General features: G+C 40.3%; 1 non-coding gene across 1 annotated transcript; it reads right to left on the bottom strand.

Moving 5' to 3' along the window:
- Positions 1-594: 594 nt before the first annotated feature.
- On the bottom strand, positions 595-701 carry LOC141663412 (small nucleolar RNA R71). The gene has a single exon (XR_012551484.1). It is a non-coding gene; the product is annotated as a small nucleolar RNA R71 (small nucleolar RNA).
- Between the last annotated feature and the right edge of the window lie 8,779 nt (positions 702-9,480).

Genomic DNA, 9,480 nt, shown 5'->3' with positions numbered 1-9,480 from the left:
GTTCATTGACTCGGACATTGTTACTTACCTACTCTTTTTCTTTGTCGTGTTTTAGGTACTCTAGCGAGTGTGTATGCATACGCGTTCGCGGGCTCGTAAGAGAACTTTGGATCAAGCCGAGGAAGAAGCAGTAGTGATTCGAAGGGAAGTTTTTGAGGATGAAGAGTAAAGTAGCAGAAGAAGAGAAAGTCAAGGAACCAGCTCTAGCAGTAATGGGAGATCAAGCAGAAAATCCTAAGGCTCTGATGGACTATTCTCAGCCTAAGATCGATGATATTCAGTCGAGCATCATCAGACCAGCCATCTCGGCTAACACTTTTGAGATCAAGTCGAGCACGATTCAGATGATACAGAACTTAGTACAGTTTGGGGGTTCTCCTACAGAAGACCCCAACATGCACATCAGGGATTTCATCAAGATCTGCAATACTTTCAGGGGTGACTGAAGATGCTATCAAGATGCGACTCTTCCCATTCTCTCTGAGGGATAAAGCAAAGTGTTGGTTACATTCTCTACCACTAGGGTTTATCACCACATTGGAGGATCTTTCTCAAAAGTTTCTCACTAAATTCTTTCCTAGGGCGAAGACTGCTGCAATCAGGAATGTTCTTACTCAGTTTGCTCAGCAAATTGGAGAATCTCTGTGTGAGGCTTGGGATCGATATAAGAAGATGCTAAGGAAGTGCCCATACCATGGCATGCCTGATTGGATGATTATAAACTATTTCTATAATGGTTTGGGCGCTCAGTCTAGACCTATGCTCAATGCAGCATCAGGAGGAGCCTTGTGGGCTAAGAGCTAGAATGACGCTTATGAATTGATCAAACTGATGGCTGCTAATGAATACCAGAATCCTTCTCAAGGGCTAACTCAGGGCAAGGTAGCAGGAATTCTGGAGTTGGATGCATCAACTGCTATAGCTGCCCAACTTAAAGCATTGATGATGAAAGTTGACTCTTTGCCAAATTATTGAGTTAATCAAATCTCTAGTGTTTGTTAGCTTTGTGCGGGGGCGCATGAAACTGAGAAGTGTGCTATTTCTAGCAAATTATCTCAATTTGTGAGCAACTTTCAGAGATCACAGCAACAAACTCCAGCCACTTATCATCCAAATAACCGCAATCATCCTAACTTCAGCTGGAGTAAGAACCAGAATGTGGTGCAACAATCTAATCAGCTATACACAGCAAAGCAGTATAATCCTCCTGGTTTTCAGTAACCGCAATATGCCCCTAGGCAACTAACTTCAACTTCAGCAGCTACCGCAAGCTAATGAAAAATCTGAATTGGAGGAGTAGAGGCTCATGTTCAAGAGCCAAGCTATGTCGATCAAGACCTTGGATAATCAGATTGGGAAAATTGCTAATGCATTACTGAATCGTCAACCTGGCACGCTCCCAAGCGATATTGAAGTGCCAGGCAAGAAGGAAGCTAAGAAACATGTTAAGGCAATTATATTGAGGTCTGGTAAGGTTGCGAATCCTGAAAAAGAAAAGACTCCAGAATTTGAAGTTGAGGCTGAAGAAGAAGAAGTGCAGAGGGAAGCAGAAGTGGAACCAAGGAAGACTATTATTGAGCACAATCCTCCCGAGGGTAATACAGTGGAGAAATAGATCTATCCTCCACCTCCTCTTTTTAAGAGACTGTAGAAAAAAAAGCTGGATAAGCAGTTTGAGAAGTTTTTGGAGGTGTTCAAGAAACTTCACATCAACATACCTTTTGCTGAAGCTCTTGAACAAATGCCTAGTTTCGTGAAGTTTATGAAAGGTATTCTCTCTAGGAAGGTGAAGCTTGATGACTTAGAGACCATTGCTCTCACGGAGGAATGTAGTGATGTGCTGCAACAGAAGTTACCTCTGAAGCTTAAAGATCCTGGAAGCTTCACTATTCCATGCACCATTGGAAAGGTGTAATTTAACAATTGTCTATGTGACTTGGGAGCTAGCATCAATCTGATGCCCTTGTCAATCTTCAAAAAGTTGGACTTTCCTGATCCAAAGCCTACTTATATGACTTTGCAGTTGGCCGACCGTTCTATTAAATATCCGCGAGGTATTATGGAGGATGTCTTGGTCAAGGTGGAGAAACTCATCTTCCCTGCTGATTTTGTAATTCTTGATTTCGAGGAGGATAAGAAGATTACCATAAACTTGGGAAGAGCTTTCTTGGCTACTGGTCGAACCTTGATAGATGTTCAGAAGGGTGAGCTCACCATGCGAGTGATGGATCAGGATGTAACTTTTAATGTGTCCAATGCCATGAAGTTCCCTACGGAAAATGAGGAGTGCTTCAAAATGAAGTTGGTTGATTCTGTGGTTACTTCAGAACTTGATCAATTGCTAAGGTTTGATGCCTAGAGAAGGGCTTGTTGGGGAATTCCGATAGTGAAGATGATGAAGGGGATGAACAGTTGTAATTTCTGAATGCTTCTCCCTAAAAGAGGAAGATTGATATTCCTTTGAATCTCTTAGAATGGAGGAGTTGAACAAAGATCCTAAGCACCTCAAGCCATCTATTGAGGAAGCTCCTACTCTTCAGTTAAGCCTTTACCTGAACATTTGAGGTATGCGTTTTTTGGTGATGCATCTACTTTGCCTGTTATTATTGCATCTGACCTTTCAGGTAGCGATGAGGAGAAGCTTTTGAGAATTCTTAGAGAATTCAAATCGAAAATTGGCTGGACTATAGCAGATATCAAGGGAATCAACCCTTCGTATTGCATGCACAAAATTCTGCTAGAGGAAGGACGAAACCCTACTGTTGAGCAATAGAGAAGGCTAAATCTAATCATGAAAGAGGTGGTGAAGAAGGAAATTCTTAAGTGGCTGGATGCAGGGATTATCTATCCTATTTCTGACAGTTCATGGGTGAGCCCAGTTCAGTGTGTGCCAAAAAAAGGAGGTATCACTTTGGTTGCTAATAAGAAGAATGAGCTCATTCCTACTGGAACAGTCAAGGGGTGGAGAGTTTGCATGGATTAAAGGAAGCTGAACAAGGCCACAAGAAAAGATCACTTCCCGCTGCCGTTTATTGATCAGATGCTTGACAGACTGGCTGGGCATGAGTACTACTAGTCTTTTGGATGGTTATTCTAGTTATAATCAAATCTGCATTGCTCCTAGAAGATCAGGAGAAGACTACTTTTACTTGTCCATTTGGTACTTTCGCCATTCGGAGAGTTTCTTTTGGACTATGTGGAGCACCGACCATATTTCAGATATGCATGATGGTTATCTTTTCTGATATGATTGGTCAGAATGTGGAGGTGTTTATGGACGCTTTCTCTATGTTTGGTGATTCATTTGATGAGTGCTTGCAGAATCTAGGCAACATTCTCAAGAGGTGTGTTGAGACCAATTTGGTTCTCAATTGGGAGAAATGTCACTTTATGGTGCGACAGGGCATTATTTTTTAGCACAAGGTCTCTAGTAAGGGTCTTGAGGTGGAAAAAGCCAAAGTGGGGGTCATCAAAAATCTTCCCCCACCAATTTCTGTTAAGGGGGTTCGCAGTTTTCTTGGTCATGCGGGCTTCTACAGGCGATTCATCAAGGACTTCTCAAAAATTTCTAAACCTTTGTGCAATCTTCTGGAGAAAGATGTTATGTTTAAGTTTGATGACGAGTGTGTGGCTGCTTTTGAGTTCTTAAAGAAGAGTTTAATCATGGAACCTATCATAACTGTACCTGATTGGAGTGAACCTTTTGAGATGATGTGCGATGCAAGTGACTATGCAGTTGGAGCAGTTTTTGGGCAGAGAAAGAACAACATATTTCATGTGGTCTACTATGCTAGTAAGGCCCTAAATGGTGCTCAACTTAATTATACTACTATAGAGAAGGAACTTTTGTCTATCGTCTACGGTTTTGAGAAATTTTGATCTTATCTGCTTGGGATGAAGGTGACAGTTTTCATTGATCACGCTGCCATTTGATATCTCGTCTCGAAGAAGGACTCGAAGCCTAGATTGATCAGATGGGTTCTTTTGCTTCAATAATTTGAATTAGAGATCAAGGACAGAAAAGGGACTGAAAATCAAGTCGTTGATCATATCTCGTGTTTAGAGAATCCAAGTGCAACTTCATTAGATAAAACATTAATCAATGAGTCTTTTCCCGATGAGCAGCTGTTTGGAGTGCAAGAGGAAGAACCGTGGTTTGCAGACATTGTGAACTACCTTGTGAGTAATATCATGCCTCCCAACTTCTCATACGCTCAAAGGAAGAAGTTTCTGCATGAAGTGAAGTGGTATATGTGGGATGAGCCGTTTCTTTTTCGACAAGGAGCTGACCAAATCATCAGAAGATATATTCCTTACAGTGAAACGGGGGGGGGGATCTTGCGAGATTACCACTCAACGGCTTATGGAGGACATTATGGTTAAGAAAATACAGTAACTCGTATTCTTTAAGCAGGTTTCTTTTGTCCGACCTTGTTTAAAGATGCTCATCAGTTTGTTTTGAAATGTTATCGATGTCAACATGTGGGTAATATGTCCAAGAGGGATGAGATGCCTCTTAATGTGCTTCTCGAGGTTGACGTCTTCGATGTATGGGGAATTGACTTCATGGGGCCATTTCTCTCATCTTGTAATAATCAGTATATCTTGTTGGTGGTTAGTTATGTGTAGAAATTGGTTGAAGTTAAGGCGTTGCCAACGAACGATACGAAAGTAGTCCTTAATTTTCTTCACAAGCAGATATTCACAAGATTTAGAACTCCAAGAGTCATAATCAGTGATGAGGGGTTGCATTTTTACAATCGCAAGTTCATTGCTATGATGCAGAGGTATAATGTGAATCATCGCATTGCAATGGCTTATCATCCTCAGACAAATGGTCAAGTCGAGGTATCTAACAGAGCGATCAAGCGCATTCTAGAGAAGGTTATGTGTCCATCAAGAAAAGATTGGTCTTTAAAGCTTGACGAAGCTGTTTGGGCGTATAGAACAACATACAAGACTCCATTGGGAATGTCACTGTTTCAGTTGGTTTATGGTAAGGGGTGTCATTTGCCGGTAGAGCTAGAGCATAAAGCGTATTGGGCTTTGAAGAAGTTGAATCTGGACTTGGATGTAGCTGGAAAGAAGAGGATGCTTCAATTGAATGAACTTGACGAGTTTCGAATTCAAGCTTATGAAAACAATAAAATGTATAAGGAGAAAGTCAAGAGGTGGCATGATAGGGGTCTAGTCCTCAAATCATTTATGTTGGGGCAACAAGTTCTTTTATTTAACTCTCATCTTCGTCTTTTTCCTGGAAAGTTAAAGTCAAGATGGTCAGGGTCGTTTGTTGTCAAAACTTTGTTTCCACATAGAGCGGTGGAGATTTTTGAGAATGATTTGGGCCAAGCATTCAAGGTAAATGGTCAGAGGTTAAAGCATAACTGTGGTGACACTGGAAAATCGTGAGGTGGTTAGTGCCGTTTTATTGTCCGTTTGATCTCACATTTCTACGTCGAGTTAACGACGTAAAGCAAGCGCTTCTTGGGAGTCAACCCAAGTTTGTTGTACATTAGTAGGTAGAGGAAGCAAGAAGAAAAGAGAAAAATAGAAAAAAATCAGAAAAACAGAAAATTTCAAGGCCAACTTCGGAAGCTGAGCGCACCCGCGCTGACCTAGCGCGCGGCCGCGCTGGAATTCCAGAAGCCAAGCGCGATCAGCGCACACCCACGCCGATTTAGAAGAAGTGAGCGCGCCCGCGCTGGTCTAGCGCGTGGCCGCGCTGGGGTCCCGAACCCAAAAAAGTAAATAGTAGTTTGTGAAGAGGAAATTGGGGTTTTTAATAGAAAATTAATTTTCACCCGATTTTTACTCTTCTACATCCCAAATTTCCCTCTCCAAATCAAACCCATTATTCCCACTATTCCCATAATCAATTCCTACTTCTATTCCATATCTAATTCTCTTCTCACCTCCTATATATACATACACTTATACACAAACTTCTCCACCACTTCACAAACTCTCAAACACTTATCTTTTATTCTCTCTTATTCAATCTTAATGGCACCCAAGAGACAAAGAACTCAAGTAAGCAGCACCACCGATTCTTTGAGTGCAGGTGGTGTGAGGCCGAGGTTTTCAACTCCCGAGGCTGAAGCGGAGTACACGAGGCTTCTCTCGAAGCCTATAGTGAAGAAGCGAGGTTTTCTGCCATCAGGGAAGGATGGTAAGTTGTTGGAGATGATTCTGGAGATGGGTTGGGTTCCTTTTTGTGAGGCACCCGTTGCTGTGACCATGAGTGTTGTTCATGAGTTTTATGCTAACGCAAAGGCGGAGAAGAATGGTTTTACTGTGGTTAGGGGGATGACTAAGGAGTATAGTGCTGATGCGATAAGGAAGGTGATTGAGCAGCCCGCGAGAAAGCCCGGTCAGGACATTTGGAACGATTAGAATCCGTAGGACTTTGATCTGGATCTGATTGTTGTTACTTTGTGTGTGCCTGAGACTCATTAGAAGTTCAAGTGGGGCACGAATGATTATTCCACATTCCTTGCCTTATGCATGAACAGGTTTGCACGTGCTTGGAATTCGTTAGTCTATGCTAACATCATGCCATCTTCTTATGTGCATGAGATTACTATGGAGCGTGCTCATCTGTTGTGGGGTATTCTTTAGGGGGACTATGTGGAGTTGGGGAAATTATTTACCAGGGTATTTTGAGGTTTTTGAGAGGAGGTACTATGGGTTCTATACCCTATGCGTCTGTTGTGACGAAGTTGTGTGTGGCAGTTGGTGTACATTGGCCCGCACATGAGCAGTTGTAGCTTCCCAGTGCTCCTATTGACAGTTCGACAATGTTGAACATGACAGAGTGGTATGGTGGGAAGCCCGGTCCTAAGGGGCTTGGATATTCTTATGACCATTTCCGAGTAGGTATGCCTGATTCCTTACTATTACCTTCACTAAGGACGGTGAATATTTTAAGTTTGGGGGTAGTAGTTGAAGGAATATGTTTTGTGTGAGTTGCATATAGTTTGCATATTCATGATAGTTTAGAGCATATACTTGCATATTTTGGCATGCAGTTTTTTTTTGTATTTTTATGATAGTTTGTTCATATAATTCATGCATTTGCATTATAATATGATCCCTTAGATGATTTTTCCGATCGACTTGTGATATTGATGCTAGTGTAGTGATGTCATATTTAGTGATCTTAAGTCTTGTCGAGTTGATTTGCATGCTAGAGACAATTGTATTTCACTAAGTCTTATAGGTTGCATAAGTGCTAGATCATGATCATGGTTTGTTTATTTGTCGAGGTTTAACCGCTTGTTTAAATTTAAAATTTAGGATATTCTATTAATAATAGAATAACATGGATTTTTAAAAATTGGAGAAATTTGGATTTTATTGCTAGTTGTTGTGGCTAGGTGTCAAATGGCTAGTAGCCGGCTCATATTTATATGAGTAGTTGTTAGGAACATGTTGAGTACTTGATGATAAGCTAAACAAAACAACTTAGTAGATTTAATTTAGTGAATTTTGTAGCACCCGACGGATGATCAATTATAGTCCCGACGGATGATTCAATATAGTCCCGATGGATGACTAATTGATATCCATCAGGTGAGTAGCTTATGTAACAAAAAGTCATGTAGCACATTTCCGCAAACAACTTTGTATAGTTTCTGTAGTAGTTTATGAGTCATGCAGACTGCTAGTAGATGTGCAGTATAGGTTGATTAAATGTAAATATAAGATGTCTTGTAATTCTGCACGAATGAAATGGAGTCAAATGATAAATGGCTACTCGACAGATGATTAACAAAGCTACCCGACGGACGATCAACAAGGCAACCCGACGGATAACAAGCATGTACCCGACATATGATCAATACAAACATCTTTTGACAGTGACAACACAGTCACATGTGTTGGGTGTTTACAAAAAGGAATGTGGCAGCCTGTTTAGCAGGAAAATGAGAACTAAGAAGCATTACCATTTTCATGCAAGCTATGAAGGTTTTCAAATATGCTGGAATAGAGTAATGAAGTAGCATAGAGTTAGACTTGATAGTTTTGTTTTATTATCTTGTCTTTTTGCTATGTAAACTTGGTGATATATAAACCAAGTGCAGCAAGTAGAACAACAACTAACAGGACTAAGAAAACACATTCTCAGAGAAACATTTGTAAGCTGTATCCTTTAGCATTTCTCTGTAAGTTTTAGTTGTTCATACTTGTAAGCAGTTGTGAGCTTATTTGAGCTACACAGAGTTCTCTCGATATATATATATATATATATATCTTGTGGATACATTCATATCCACCAGAAAGTTTTAAAGAGTTGTGTTTTTATTACTTGTGTCTTGATTTATATAATTCTTTCATTCCGCACTTTGCAAATCTAACACATATATATTATTGAGTTAAAACCATTTTTTGTAAATCTTAAAAAGCAGCCAGAATTACATTCAACCCCCCTTCTATAATTCTTGTTGTATTGTTAGGGAATAACAATTGGTATCGGAGCAAGCTCTTGAAGTACAAAGAGTTTAAAGATCACAACAAAATAGCAAGATGAACAAGAAGGATGTTGGGGTCAAAATTCCATTTCTGGATAAAGACAATTTTCATCACTGGAAGGTGAAGATGCACCTACATCTTCTTTCTCAAGATGAGGCCTATGTTGATTGCATACAGAGAGGTCCTCACATTCCAATGAGAGCTGCTACTGGCAATGAGCCTTCGATCCCCAAGCCTAGGCATGAATGGTCGGAACCTGATATTGAGCAAGTCAGGAAGGACAAAAAAACCATGAATATTTTATTCAATGGAGTTGATGATGACATGTTTGACAACATAATCAATTTCAAGACATCCAAGGAGGTTTGGGCACACCATACAAATTATCTGTGATGGTACTGAGCAAGTTAGAGAAAATAAGATGCAACTGCTAATTCAGTAATATGAGCATTTTCATTGTGAAGATAGTGAGTCTCTCACTGACATTTTTAGTAGATTTCAAAAACTACTAAATACTCTGAAGTTGCATGGAAGAGTCTATCAGACAAAAGACTCCAATCTGAAGTTCCTTAGATCTCTTCCAAAGGAATGGAAACCAATGACAGTCTCACAAAGAAATTCTCAGGATTACAAGGAGTTTACCTTGGAGAGACTGTATGGCATCCTGAAAACTTATGAGCTTGAAATAGAGCAAGATGAGAGGATGGAGAAAGAAAAGAAGAAAGGAGGGTCCATAGCATTGGTTGCTGAGTTGGAGAAAGAGAAAGAGGTGAAGGTAGAAGCTGTTGAGTCTACTTCAAAGGTATGTGAAAACAAGGGCAAGGGGCTGGCAGCAGAAAATGAAGATTTTTTGAGCTTAGATGATATGGATGATATTGATGAACATCTTGCATTTCTTTCCAGAAGATTTGGCAAGCTCAAGTTCAAAAAGAACTTTGGAGCAGTTAAGCCAAATAGAAACATGGTGGATAAATCAAAATTCAAATATTTCAAATGTGGCTTGGCAGG

This window comes from Apium graveolens, chromosome 5 (genome assembly GCF_009905375.1).
Source record: "Apium graveolens cultivar Ventura chromosome 5, ASM990537v1, whole genome shotgun sequence".
In the NCBI taxonomy this organism is placed as follows: Eukaryota; Viridiplantae; Streptophyta; class Magnoliopsida; order Apiales; family Apiaceae; genus Apium; species Apium graveolens.
The sequence above is the reverse complement of the archived record's forward strand: the minus strand, read 5'-3'. Positions and strand labels throughout refer to the sequence as shown.